Source organism: Falco peregrinus, chromosome 18, assembly GCF_023634155.1.
Source record: "Falco peregrinus isolate bFalPer1 chromosome 18, bFalPer1.pri, whole genome shotgun sequence".
Taxonomy (NCBI): domain Eukaryota; kingdom Metazoa; phylum Chordata; class Aves; order Falconiformes; family Falconidae; genus Falco; species Falco peregrinus.
In genome coordinates, this window is record NC_073738.1 from 6,529,081 (window position 1) to 6,535,880 (window position 6,800).

Genomic DNA, 6,800 nt, shown 5'->3' on the forward strand with positions numbered 1-6,800 from the left:
CAAAGCTGTGCCTTGTCAAGTGGCTTCCCAAGCAGGCTCTGGAGCCTTTCCACGAGATGGTCAATTCTGGAGTCCCAAGGGAACCCTGTGCCAGCTCCGTCAGTACGGCCGAGCTCTCCGACAAAGCGCACCGCCGTACGGAAACGTCAAGCGGGTTTATACCTCGGGCTCCTTTACAGCCTCGGAAAACAATACTGCCCGGCCGGACGCGCTGCTTTAAGCGCCTAGCAGGCCCGGCTGCGTTACCACGAGGGACCGACAATTCCTCCCCGGCCGTTGCCCGAGCCGCAGCGCAGCACTCGGAAGCGGCGGGCACACGGAGCCTCGCGGGCCCTCGGCGGCTACAAAAGGGATCCCTCCGTAGTCAGCAGTCCGACTCGCAAGCACGAGGCACGCCTGGCGAGGTAACATCTCGAGCGACCTTCGGTTCCGCTCCCCTTGACTTGTCAACGTACAATTCCGGATGAACCTAGGTACAAAGGAAAAACAAAAAGCCCCCGTTTCGCTGGGAAGCAAACCAAAAGGCCTCTTCCCCTCGGCTGCTCCGGCCCCGGAGCTGACTGTCACGACACAAGACCAGCCAGACACCTGAGCTGCTGCTGCCTCCCAGCCCTCCCCGGCAGTTAAAAGGCTTGCGGAGAAAGCAGCAGTCGGGGGCGACGGCTGGGGATTCCGGTGCCGGCTGCCTTTTCTTGCTCTGGCCCGCTGGCAGGGGCGGGAAGAGGCTCCTGAGCCACACACACACACACACACCCCCCCCGGCCGCGACAGCGTTACCGCAGGCCCCGAGGCAGCCTCTCTGCGGCCCGCGGGAGCCGGCAGCCCCAGCCGGCTGCCACGGCTCAGGCCAGCGGCTGGGGGAAAGACAAAGCCCCGCGCAGGGCTGCGGCGGCTGCCCGGGCAGCCCGGAGGCGGCGGCGGGTGGGCGGCGGGGCGGCGCGGGCCGACCCCTCTCTCCCGGGCGCCGCCGCCACAAGCGAGCACCGGGGCCGCCCCGCCGCCGCTCCTCGCCGAGGTAGCGGCGCATCTCCGAGAGACAAAAAAAAAAAAAAACCACCCAAAAAAGGGCAGCCCCGTGAGGAGCCCGCTGACCACCGTCCCTGCCGGGGAGACGAGAACCGGCGGCAGCCCCGCCGGCCCCGGGCCGGGCCGCCCGCCTGCCTCAGCCCGCCCGCCGCCGGCACCAGGCGCTCCCTGCCGCGGCCGAGCGCCGGGCCGCCACATCCCCCCAACTCGGCCGCTGCCCGCCGGCCCCCGCCCGCCCTCAGCCCGAGCGCTCACCCACCGCGCCGCCGCGCGTCCCGGCCCGAAAGTCTTCCAGGCTCCCGGCGAAGGCTCCGCACCTCCACGGGCTCCCCAGCGCGCCGCGCGGGCCGGGAATGAACCCACCTTCCGGGGCCGTATGCGTAGCCCCAAAGTACGAGGCCGGAAGCCCCGCCCCTTTGGCGTCACGTCGTTTCTGCGCATGCGCTGCCCGGTTGGTGGAGCGCTGCTGCCATCTAGCGAAATATATTTGGCTACTGCAGCCGCCCGGTTGGTGGAGCACTGCTGCCACCTAGCGAAATATAAATGGGTACTGCAGCCGGCCCGGTTGGTGGAGCGCTGCTGCCATCTAGCGAAATATAATTGGGTACTGCAGCCGGCCCTGTTGGTGGAGCGCTGCTGCCACCTATCGAAATTTAAATGGGTACTGCAGCCGCCCTGTTGGTGGAGCGCTGCTGCCACCTAGCGAAATATATTTGGGTACTGCAGCCGCCCTGTTGGTGGAGCGCTGCTGCCATCTAGCGAAATATAATTGGGTACTGCAGCCGCCCGGTTGGTGGAGGTCCTTTCCTGCTATTTTGTGACTTGTGTTGGAAGTGCCTGGCACCAGGTTCGAGTATTAAGGCAGAAAGCCCCAGGGCCTCGTACCTCTGGGTGGCACATGCTGTGTCACACCAGCTGTGGTGCCTTCCCGCTTTACAAATGCAATCAGTTTTGGCAAGTTTACAAAACTAGTGCTTTATCAGGAAGGTGTCTTTGGGTTTCAGCTTACCCCTTTCTACTTTTCATATGCCTACATCGCAAGAAAAAGAAAGGGTTTTGCTTCTCAGATTTGCTCCAGTTACTTGGCAATTCAGGCACGACCACAGCAGAGCTGTTTTCCTACAGTCTTTTTTGTTTCCAGAACCCTCCCTCCCCTCCCTAGAGAGGGCTATGTGCAGGGCAAAGCGGACACTATGAGTAGGGACGACTGAGTAAAGTTACCAAAGGGCACGTGGTGCCTTCCTCGAAGCAAGGGACTGATTTCAGTTCTTCTATGCTTGGATGACTTTTGCAGCTCAGAGTTTGGTTAAATCTACTTGTGGGGCAGCACTTGAACGTCTGTTGAGTGATTTCATACTGGACAAAAGCAGCCACACCACGACAAAAGTCTCCTCGGGGACAGACATGATAGCAGACTTCGTGTGGGCTGACCTCACCTTTTGCTTGCAACCGGCACCTTATTTTGCAAAGGAATCTTTGAAACCCTCTTTCGAGACAAGGGACTGTAAAGGCCAAGGGCCAAAGCAGCCACGCTGCAGCCTGGAGCCTGATGGTGGCTTCTCAGGTTCCAGCAATGGCTGTGGAGCACAGCTCTTGTGTCACCAAGCAGAGCGCCTGACACCCTGAAGTGCCTCGGCGCCCCGGGGGTGTGAAGCCTCTGTCTGGGGATCAGGCAGCCTCCCACCACAGGTCTTGCTGAGCTAAAATGACTCTGCAGAGGCTGTAAAATTGTCTCGGAGTGCTGTGCTGCTTAAGATGAAAGTGCTTCCGATAGCTCAAGCTAGCCCACCCACTCAGCTCTTACGAGCTGTACCTCCATATGCAATGGGAAGAAGTATTTAACGCAGTAACTCCAACTCTCGGCTTGGCACCCAAACCTGTAGATCAAACAGTCCATTTATTCTTATTATTGGAAGTCTCCTTCCTCCCCTCCGAAGCCTGTCGTGCTTCCCTCCCTGGGCGAGGGCCCTACTCGTCTCGCATATCCAGCAAGCAGCCTCTCGAGTGCAGTTTCCACAGGCACATCTTCTTGATCCGGCAGGTCAACGTAGGTATCTAGCGTCTGATCGTCGATACCGGGATCAATCGCACAGAAAGCAGTCTTCAGATCATCTGCCTTCCCCTCTCTGTTCGAAAACAACACAGTCACCATTACGTTGTGGTATGTGAAAAGAACATTTACTTACTTGTGTCACACTGAGAATCCATGTTGCCCGAAATGCAGAGCAGAGATGTCTTTTGATACAGTCATCTCTGCCTCTACTAGCATCCCGTTGTTAAACACATGTGCAATAAAGACTGGTGAATGCTAAACCTCAAACTGACCTGAAGTTAAGAAATCTTAGATTCATGATAACCTGGGAAGACCTTAATTTCACTCTATTGTGCATTGATATCCCTTATTACAGAACTGTACTTCTTGCTAATTCAGTGCCCACGTTGGACAGGATTTCACTTCACAGGCACCTGCCCACCTCTGGCGTTCTCCTCGGTGCTCGGTGTGGCACCAGACTTTTTTTCAATGCAGTAATTGCCTCTTGTTTTGAGGTGGAATTATTTCTCAGATTTGCACCAGTTGTCAGTCCTATTTGCTCTTCCCACTCCTCAGAACCAGTCTCTGAAGATGTACAGGATTTTACCGCTATTTTTGGAGAGCTGAGGAGTGTGGATAACTGGCTAGCTGAAAAAGTTCACATAAACATAGTCTAGCTGGCTGGACAAAAATGCGCATCGCTCTCAGCTTATCTGAAGTAAAGCACAAATACGCTGCCTTTGGCTGTTCTTGTTACACAATAACAGGAAGATTTCGGTGGGAAAAGAATGTTGCAGGTGGGAACAGATAACTACAGAAGAGAAACTAGGGGTGGGCTTGATATTTAGGCAACTCACCAATAATGAGCTTAACTTTTGCAATACGTATGAGCTAATTATAACAAGGCATAAAAGGTGACTGTAAGGTACAATAAACGAAGTCTGCTGATCACTCATATTGATTGACTGTGTCTTCCCTCCGTCGCGACAGAGGAGCACTGTACCGAAGGGGATTAGTGGTACAACTGATCTCTGCTCGCTGTCTGCCACGCCAAAGTTCTTTGGGTCGGGGACTGCTGCTCGCAGTGTTCCGCAGAGCCGGGCTCAGCCAGGTCTCGGCATTCACTGCAACGGGCACAGCCCTGTAGCGCAGGGAGGCCTGCGCTGGCCACGCACACTGCGTCCACTGCGGGGTTCCCTCTGCACGCGCGGTCCTGAGCTACTGTCCCCATCAGCCCCTTCCCTCCATACTTACAGTAGATCTCCCAGCTTGTTCTTCAGCTGGCTCAGATACTCCTGCTTCTCCCTGACATCCTGGCTCCGGGGCTTGGCCACGAAAGCTTCAGCGCTGCCCGCCTCCTCCTGAAAGAAATTACAGCTGTGTTAGCACCGAACATGTGTTCCGGTCTGCATTAGAGCTGCCTCTCAATGTGCACGAAAATAACGCGGCTCTCCTAGAAATGGAACTTCCATGTGAAAAGTGGAAATAGAGAGAAAGAATATGGGAAAAACTCCCATCACAGAAAAGGCACAAGCTTGCACTGCCATTGTCTGCAGAGGGCCTTCAGGTGTTAGAGCTTGTGGTGGGCACTCCAGCTTTGTAAATCTGATAAACCTAGCTAGTCTTATAAAACTAATTTAATCCCTAATTTAATCCCATTCTCCTGAAAAGGAAAGAGCCAATCCAAGAACTAGTTGATGCAAGCAGGTACAGCACTGAAGACCTCATTGACAACTTATCCTTATTCAAAGAATTAAACTGACGTTAGTTAGGTTTTAGGGATTAGAGATTTAATTAAGGATTACATTTGCTTTAGGGATTTAGGGATTATATTAGGGATAGGTCTTTTGTGTGGGTCTCGCAGTACTACAAAACACATCTGTCAGCACCTTTGCAACTTGTCTCGAGTGCTCCAGGGTGGAAAAAAAATGGGACTCTCTGAGAGGTTCTGCCCAACAAAACCAGAAAAGGAAAGATCTTCCTTGGAAATACCTTTCAGGAATGGCAGGGAAAACGGTTCAAGCTTCTGGAAAGGCTGAGGAAAAGATGTCGAAGGATCAAAGAAATGCTACTCTATCCCAGAGAGAACCTCTGGATACAGTCGTGCTTAGTATGACGTGAAGAATTCTTGCAACGCTTCCTTGTCCCTGTATCATTGCCTGCTTCCCCCATGTGCTGGGGTACGGTGCAATGGGACATGGTGAGTTGAATGAACTTCCTCATGCCACAAGAAGCAGTCATTCCTTACAATGTAGTCTTGCTACTTAGTCATTCTGGCGCTTGTCTGCATTAATCTCGTCAGCAGAGAAGTAACCCGGGAAAACCCAAATACTGCTCTGCTGGACACTTCCCGGTCACGGCCACCAGTACCGGGGCAGGGAGAGGGGAGGAGGACGAGGCTTTTCAGCAGCAGGAAGCTGTTACTTTGGCTTGGCCATATAGCGCAGCATTAGCTGGGGCTCGAGCCCACTAGAAATACCTGCATGTCCGGTGGTTCACGTGGCATCATTGTAAAGTGTGGCTACTTCAGCTATGTCTTCAGTACGCTCACCGTTTCAGCTTTTCTAGTGCACCTGAGTTTCCCTGGCTTGAAAGTTTTCAGTGTTTACACTAAGAAGAAGGTGGTGAATATTGAAGACACCGGCCACGAAAGTAATTCTCCCACCTTCCTAATGGGTATTTATTACCAATTAATCTCAGTGGAAACAAGCAGTGAAGAAAGCTTCCACATACCCATGCAGGGAAGCCATTTCCCTCTCTTAGAGCTCCCGTTGCTATTTCTTCCAGAAGCACATCCACCAGCTGACGGCTGGTCTTCCCCTCAGCCAGAGAACCCCACTGGTCAGCTCCGCCTGGAAATCACCTCTGCAACAGCAAAAAGACACCGAGCTGCTAGGAGAATGTGCCCACACATACTGGTTTTGTGTGAATCCCACTAGGAGCCTAAGGATAGATACAGATCTCCAGGCATGTGGTTGGTCTCCTAAGCTGTCTAAGGCAAAATGGAATACCCTGCAAGCACCTCTCAGGCCACTCCTACAAGCCTAGGAGAAAATGGGGTGTTGCAGGTGGGCTTAGGGGTTGGGGTTAGGGGTGTGGGAAAATCACCCTGAGGTGGGGGGAACTCGAGAAAATTGCGTCCTAACGGAAGCATAGTATTACGGAAAGCTTTTTTTAGGGTAGAATACAGCTATAGCCTGGAGGACGGTTGGCACGCACACAGTCTGTATCACCACAGTTCCCTAAGCAGCAGCTCAGCGCACGCCGACAGCGGTGACGGAGGACGCGCTGAAGGCAAAAAGCCAAAAGCAAACCCCTCGAAGCCCAGAACCTTGCTCAGGAACCCAGGAGTTAAGCCTAAAACCGGTTGAAAGCTGCCTCCTACCTGTTCTCCCGCCACCTTACCCCCTCCAACGTCAGCACCTTTCCTCGCGATCCCTTTTCGCAAACAAAAGACGGACGCCTGCGGTCTCAGCTCGGTACCGAAGCACCACGACGCGCTTGCCGGCGGCGTGCTCCCTCACAAGGCTGACAGCTTCTCTGCACGCAACAGCCGAGGCCCTGTGAAAGGGGAGGAAGGCAAACACCGATCACGTCTCGCCGGGGTCAGGAGGGAGTCGGGGTGCGCCGCAGTCAGAGCCCAACGCCTTCCCCAGAGGAATTACCGGGGCACAACAAGAGGCAGGAGCGATCGGCAGACAGGCAGGTAACACGCACGGCAGCGATACCCACGGCAGACTGG

At 54.5% G+C, this 6,800-nt stretch overlaps 1 long non-coding RNA gene across 3 annotated transcripts; it reads right to left on the reverse strand.

The window, feature by feature from the left end:
• Positions 1–2,172: 2,172 nt before the first annotated feature.
• LOC129782617 (uncharacterized) lies at positions 2,173–6,482 on the reverse strand. Of its 3 annotated transcripts, none has more exons than XR_008744672.1 (4): positions 6,464–6,482; positions 5,792–5,923; positions 4,313–4,419; positions 2,173–3,152 (listed from the first exon to the last, which is right to left on the reverse strand). It is a non-coding gene; the product is annotated as an uncharacterized LOC129782617 (long non-coding RNA). The 3 variants fall into 3 exon arrangements; XR_008744673.1 differs by lacking the exon at positions 6,464–6,482 and adding an exon at positions 6,444–6,460; XR_008744671.1 differs by lacking the exon at positions 6,464–6,482 and having other exon boundaries at positions 5,792–6,406.
• Positions 6,483–6,800: the final 318 nt, after the last annotated feature.